This window comes from Triticum dicoccoides, chromosome 2A (assembly GCF_002162155.2).
Source record: "Triticum dicoccoides isolate Atlit2015 ecotype Zavitan chromosome 2A, WEW_v2.0, whole genome shotgun sequence".
NCBI lineage: Eukaryota > Viridiplantae > Streptophyta > Magnoliopsida > Poales > Poaceae > Triticum > Triticum dicoccoides.
In genome coordinates this window covers 728,642,385-728,650,146 of record NC_041382.1, presented here as the reverse complement: position 1 = coordinate 728,650,146, position 7,762 = coordinate 728,642,385, and positions in this window count along the sequence as shown.

Below are 7,762 nucleotides of genomic sequence, written 5' to 3'. Positions count from 1 at the left end.
ACCCCAGAGACACACAAGTTGATCCACGTGATCATATTCTTAGCCGTGTGCGGTGCCCCCTTCCACCATAGTCCTCGATAATATTGTAGCGGTATTTAGGCGAAGCCCTGCGACAGTAGTACATCAAGATCGTCACCACGCCGTCGTGCTGACGGAACTCTTCCCCGACACTTTGCTGGATCGGAGTCCGGGGATCGTCATCGAGCTAAACGTGTGCTAGAACTCGGAGGTGCCGTAGTTTCGGTGCTTGATCGGTCGGGCCGTGGAGACGTACGACTACATCAAGCAAACGCTTTCGTTGTCGATCTACAAGGGTACGTAGATCATACTCTCCCCTCTTGTTGCTATGCATCACCATGATCTTGCGTGTGCGTAGGAATTTTTTTGAAATTACTATGTTCCCCTACTGTCTCCTCTTCTCATGCTCATACAAGTGGTAGAAGAGCTCACCTTATAAAAATGTGCAACTCTCTCTCAACTTCCGGGGTGGGACTAAACTTTAGCCTCACTCACTCCACTCACATGTGTGCATGAATGGGCCAAGAGAATTTTAGAATTTTAGTTGGGCTTTGGGCCAAAGGCCTACTAACAAAATTCCAACAGCACACCCCCTTAAAAACTTGCAAAAGGGTTCGTCCATCAGTGCTAAGCAAGCGATAATATTCCAATCTTAACAATCGTTCTTCAGGAATCCCTGCTCTGACATTCGGCGCCTCCTGAAGAAAATAACGACGCGTTTGGTTCTGTAAAAAAGGCGCGGCTTCCGATTACACCGACTTCCAAAACCGTAGCTGGCGTTTGTTTCGCGCACGACGTTTTTCGTAGTAGCGCCTCCTGATACATCGCTTTAGAAAAGCTAAACCGTCCGATCGGAGGGGATTAGAAAAACAGGACTCGGCCGCACCAACCAAACAATGGACGTATTGCGTAAAATTAATCGGAAGCGGCGCTTTTTGATACGGCGAAGCGAATGCGTTACCAGGGCAGAACCAAACGCGTCGTAAAAGGTCTTTCCAGTCCTCTCCTCGTTGCCGCGGCGGCAACACAACTACTGCTGGTACAATTGCTTCGCAGCGTCGGCCTCCGACTTGTGCGGTTGTGCCCAGTGATTCAGGGGCTAGCTGCTTGGTTCGTGTCCTGGACACGGTGTCTGACAAAATCAAGTGCCTGAGATGAGCCTGGGATATTGCTCCTGTTTGGTATTAAAATACTCCCCCCATTTCAAAATAAGTGTCTCAACTTTATATTAAGATTGAGACACTTATTTTAGGACAGAAGGAATACATTGCATCACATTACTGTGCACTCTGTCATCTCCAGTTTATTTGCTTAGAATACCAGGCAGCAACCTAGTCGTCTGAATTCGGTGGCTTGAGCCAGGCTATCTACAGTCTCGTCTCTGGGTTAGGCTAATGAACATGCGTAACTTCCTCCGGGCCAGGCTAGCTTCGAAATCCGTAGGCTCGAACCAAACAGATCAGCGGAAGATCCCAAGGAAGTGCCAGACCAACCTAGTTTGCTCCAAGATATGAACCAAACAGCCCTTCGGCAAGTCGCTCTAGAAGATGGCAACGGAGATGTGCTAGCCTTTTTTTTAGTTTAAATACACTTCACTTTATTAATCAAGGTCCAGTTACATGGTACAATTTATATCAGGAGGTATGAGGAGCCACATGTGACGTTTAAACGGTAGACCTAAAGCATGTTTAGCGAGTCTATGAGCCTCATGATTCGTGTCACGGCCGCTCTAGAAGATGGCAACAGAGATGTGCTAGCTAGGCAGCTGACTCAGGCCAGTGGCGGATCCAGGATTTAAAGTTACCGGGGGCGGACTTTTAAAGAAAAAAAATCTAAGCCACAATATAATCAAGAAAAATAGTTGGCCAAGAGTATGCATGCAGGCAAAACTATCAACACAATAAATTTATCTAAGTAATTTTATTCTCAAGAAGTAGGCAAAAAATTGTAACGCAAAAAATCACATAAAGTCTAACTTGGACTTTCGCTGGCTAAATCTTCCATGCGTTACCCCAAATATTTATTCTTCTAGTCCATTAGGTACCCGAAACATGTAAAAAGAACCAGATTAATCTAAATCATAACATAGTATGCCATTTTTTAAACAAAAGATAAGGCAAATGTTTACCATTAAGTTGTAGTTATACGTGGAGGATTTGGAAGATGGCCTCTACGATCTCTTAGGCCATGAAAATGTTCGATAATCTTCTTGTCTTCAATCCCAGCAAATATATCTCGTTCAACATAGCAAACCATCATATCATTCAACCATTCATCACCTATCTTGTTTCTCAAATCTGTTTTTATTATATTCATGGCTGAGAAAGCCCTTTCAACTTCTTAGGTCTCTGTAACATCACATTTTTAATTTAGTTTCAATATTCAACTTCCAAGAATTAGGCCACCATGACAACAAATTAAACATTATAGAACAGAAGAGAAGACTAGGGAGAGCGAAATAACCTGGTCGTTGTTGCCTCTGTTGGCTGCTCGCTTGTTGTTTTGAGCGGGGACCGTGGCGGCGGCGACGACTCCGTTTCCCGTGTGGACGGCATCCAGAACAGGCCGACTCACTTCTCCTTCTCCATCTAGCACCATCGGCTGGACAGACCTCGGCAGCGCCGGCGATGGCAAGACGGCACTGGAGGCGGCGCCGCGTCTTCAGGGCGTGATCGCTAGGCGTGACTGCGTGAGTTTAAGACGACCAGTTCCACGATCGATAGATTAGAAATTAAAAAAGGACTTGTGAACGTGAAAATCGGGCTGCGTACTAATGGGCTCATCTAATTTTTGATGGGCTTACTTGATTGGCCCATCTCCTAGCGAGCAGTTATCTTACCTGGCATCTGGCGAATCATTTTCCTCTTCCCTCGTCATGCTCGGCCAGACCTGAGACCTTCCAGCGAACCTGCTCGCCTTCCATGGTAGCCGCTGGCTAAAATGAGTAGGGGGGTACCCTAGGTTTCTAAAATTTATCCGGGGCGGCCGACCCTACACGACCCTACGCTGGAGCCGCCCCTGACTCAGGCCAGTTCTTTTGGGGCTTTTAGCAACTTTCTCCGAAAATAAGCTAAAAGCCCAAATGAACTTGTTTAAGAAATAGTTTATCAAAAAAAACTTGTTTAAGAAATAGGGCTTAACTTTTATCCATCCTCGCCTCCTTCGCAATGAAAAAACCATAGAGGAAGGGCGGCTTCTCGCAGCAGTCCACTTCAAATGAAAGGTATAGTGAAATGACACTTTTGTTTGCACATATTACAATCAAAATGCCACGGCCCTCATCACAACGCAACCCCCAGACTCAGGAAAATCATTTGTCCAGCCTCCTCTGGTTCGTTCGTCTCCACGCTCTCACTCCCGATAGAAAGCTACGGGTTCCTCACTAGCTTGGCACCACAGCCGCCAGTCTCTGTCGGCACTGCTATTCGACGCCTCTCTCTCTCCGGCGTCGTGGATGGCGGGTAAGGCATTTATGGCCTGCAAGACACCCAATGTATTGTAGCACCTTTGTATAAGTATCCCAATAGTTATCATCCCATTGAATAGCTGAGTATAGTACTTAGCATTTTGGTTACACACGAGTTTTCATAAGTCTCGTGTGAAGTAAAAAAATTAGAATATGCAAACAGTACTATTGTCCCGTGAAACAAATATACCAAAGTAGTAAGAATGATTGATTGTTATAGAGTAATAACGACTTTAAAGTAAATATAACATAAATTAAAAGACTGGAAAGAAAAATGGTTTCCTACAGCAGAGAGATTAGGTGCGGAGAAACTTCGGATCATGGTTTACATCAAGTGTGTTAGTGCAATGATGATGCTCCCTCTGTACCAGTGCATTACGCACATTACGAAAATCAAATAATTCCAAAATGTTTAGCCGCACTGCATTAGTTCTTACCTCGTTTCTTGTTTCTTGACATGAATAAAGAAATCAACCAACATGAGACTTGGGCCTTGTATGATTTTAAATAATTAAGACTCTAACACGGCATGCAGTGATCAGTTCATTACATGCAATGGATTAATTAGAAAATAAACATCAAGTTCTCTCTTTTTTCTTTCACCTTGATCATGGTGCACAACTTAAAATGACTAATACACCGGTATAGAGGAAGTACTAGTTATATTGTATCGTGAGTCTAATATATTGATTCTTTGTTTGATAGGTGGATCACCCTTGAATTGTAGAACTCCTTCACGCAGGATTCTATTCTCTATAGTCCCACTTCGACGTTGCCACATCATGATCGTCTCAATACTTAAGGTCTTCTTCTTCCTCCTCCTCTATCTCTCGTAGGCATTTCAACGAATACCTCGTCTTTGTGCCCCACAGTGAGCAATGGTGTCGTCCATGTTGCGCACCTAGAGACTGCCAAAGTCGAGGATGACGGAGGCAACGCCGGAGCAGGCGCGAGACGGCGGCCACGAGCTCCTCGGTGACCTTCTTCCCGGGCAAATGGGGCGCCTCTGGCGTGAATGCGCCATGGTAGTGAGCTGCTCCAGCGCCTGGCCGTGGTGATAGTCCGCTGCCCCATCCCCACAACGCCCGCGTGGCGGATCTTGTCGCCCATGGCGGCCGCCGCTCCTCGTGCCCTTGCGCCGCATCCAGCCACCGCGTGCCATGCGTCGTCGCCACATTTGCTGCCCGCATGCTCGTGCGCCACCGCCACCGCTGCTTCTCGCGGTCATACGTTGCAGTAGGGCCGCCGGGGAACATCAGGGTGGGGGGCAGCAGGGCAGCAGCTGCTGCTCGTGGCTGTACGTGGCCTCTACCGCTGCTCGTCGCCGTGTGTGGCCGCGGCTGCCATGCCGATGGCCATGCATGGCCATAACTGCTGCTAATGCTCGTCCCCATGTGTGCCATGTTGCTGCTAATTGCTTGACCGCCGCTGGTGCTCGCCTCTGGCCCTCGTCACTGTTGCTGGTTCGGTCTTGTCGGTGGCCTTGTGGAGACGCTCGAGATCCGCCGTGGCCAGCAGCCGTACCGCGCCAGTGGCCTCAGCCGCCTCCACGCTCGGCGCAATGGTGAAACTCACCTGCTTTTCTCCCATGCACAGAAGGTGTTCGAGAAAATGTCAAAAAGATAGAGAGGGTGAGGAAGAAGGTTGATGTGGGACCCACCTGTCATAACGGTCAAAATAAACGTTGTTGACTTTTCTGCCATGTCAGCCCTGATGAGTGGGTCCTGCTTGCCATAAATGTGTTTAAAATCTCCAAAACGGTCATCAATCGTTTTCGGTAATATTTAGGCACAAAATTAAGAAAATGATAACTTTTGTCCAAATTTTTGAAAGTGATAGTTCAGTGGGACGCCGACCCCAATAGTGATAGATTTTTGTCAATTACTCCATTTGTGCGTTAGCCAGGAGGAGCAGCAGGTGCTCCCGCTGGTTCCACACATTGTCTCGCTGGAAGCCGACGAAGGCGCCGAGCCAGTCCATGAGGTCCTTGTCAGCGCCCCACCGAGAGCAGAGTAGGAAGGCGGCGGAGGCCACCCACCGCCTCCTGCAGCAACCCGCACCTCGGGGAAGCGGAGTGACAGGTGCTCGGCGTGGAGGTCGTCGGTGGGCAGGATGTTGTCAGGTTTGCTGCCCGCCGCCGAGGCAGCCGCCTGCACGCGCCCTCGGGTGGTGTGCGACATCATTAGTTTTTGGGTTGCTTTGGGCTTAAGGGTTAGATCGTGTGCACTAGTGGTGGCCTAAGACCAGCGCCCTACAGAATGGTCACCCAAATTTCACGCTGGCAATAAAAGCCAGTGGCCGGCACACGAGCCGGCCTTCAAAATGGACAAGTTTTTTAGGCCGACAACAAAGCCAGCGGCCAGCACACGAGCCAGCTTTCAAATGACAAGTTTTTGGTGCCAGCAACAAAGGCAGCGCCCGGCACAGCGGCCAGCCTTCAAAAGGACAACCATCATGGTCGTGGTCTCACCTAGTTAAAGTCGTCGCGAGCGAACAACTCCTTTTGCCGGCTCGCGAACCAAGCCTTCCTCTCCGGTAACATGTTGTTCTTGTCGACGCTCATGAACGCGAGTGCCACCTCTTTAGCTTTGGTCTCAGCATTGGTGGCCTCGATCTCAAGCTTCTTGAGTTGAGCGGCCTCCTCGATGTCAAGCTTCCTCCTCTTCACGGCCTCCTCCATATCAACCTTCTTTGTTTGAAGATCTAGGTATATCTTCATTTGCTCCTCCTTCGTTTGCTCCTCCTCTCTTCCCTCACTTCCTTTTGGCTCATCATGTTCTTCAAAGCTCCTTGCAAAGCTATGGAAGATGCATCACGCTTCTCGTCGGCCTTTGAGCTTGTCTTCCCCTCAGCCTCTTGAGCAAGTCTCCTCCTCGGCCACGGCCGCCTTCCCTCCTTTCTTCTTACGAGTGGCATATAAGTCTTTGAACTTGGGGCAATCTTTGATGAGCGACCAACAATGCATGAGAGTAAACGGCTTGTTCTTGTGTCGGGCCTTGAAGGCCTCCAAAGATTGGAATGCGGCCACAGTTGTAACATGAAAGGACACAAAATGCATCAAACATAAATGTCATGCCAACATGAATGGACACATGATGGAAAAACGAGAGGTTCATACCAAGTCACCAAAGCCTAGGCCGCTCACGGTACGGACTTGAACACTCTCAAGCGCGGCACAATACTTGGTGCACTCTTGTTGGATGAACCTCCATCTCTTTTGGATTGAGTTTGAAGGAAATATGCCCTAGAAGCAATAATAAAAGTTATTATTTATTTCCTTATATCATGATAAATGTTTATTATTCATGCTAGAATTGTATTAACCGGAAACATAATACATGTGTGAATACATAGACAAACAGAGTGTCACTAGTATGCCTCTACTTGACTAGCTCGTTGATCAAAGATGGTTATGTTTCCTAGCCATAGACATGAGTTGTCATTTGATTAACGGGATCATATCATTAGGAGAATGATGAGATTGACTTGACCCATTCCGTTAGCTTAGCACTTGATCGTTTAGTTTGTTGCTATTGCTTTCTTCATAACTTATACATGTTCCTATGACTATGAGATTATGCAACTCCCGTTTACCGGAGGAACACTTTGTGTGCTACCAAACGTCACAACGTAACTGGGTTATTATAAAGGTGCTCTACAGGTGTCTCCGAAGGTACTTGTTGGGTTGGCGTATTTCGAGATTAGGATTTGTCACTCCGATTGTCGGAGAGGTATCTCTGGGCCCTCTCGGTAATGCACATCACTCAAGCCTTGCAAGCATTGCAACTAATAAGTTAGTTGCAGGATGATGTATTACGGAACGAGTACAGAGACTTGCCGGTAACGAGATTGAACTAGGTACCAACGATCGAATCTCGCGCAAGTAACATACCGATGACAAAGGGAACAACGTATGTTGTTATGCGGTCTAACCGATAAAGATCTTCGTAGAATATGTAGGAGCCAATATGAGCATCCAGGTTCCGCTATTGGTTATTGACCGGAGACGTGTCTCGGTCATGTCTACATAGTTCTTGAACCCGTAGGGTCCGCACGCTTAAAGTTCGGTGACGATCGTAATTAGGGTTTTTGTGTTTTGATGTACCGAAGGTTGTTCGGAGTCCCAGATGTGATCACGGACATGACGAGGAGTCTCGAAATGGTCGAGACATAAAGATTGATATATTGGAAGCCTATATTTGGATATCGGAATCGTTCCGGGTGAAATCGGGATTTTACCGGAGTACCGGGGGGTTACCGGAACCCCCCCCCCCCCCC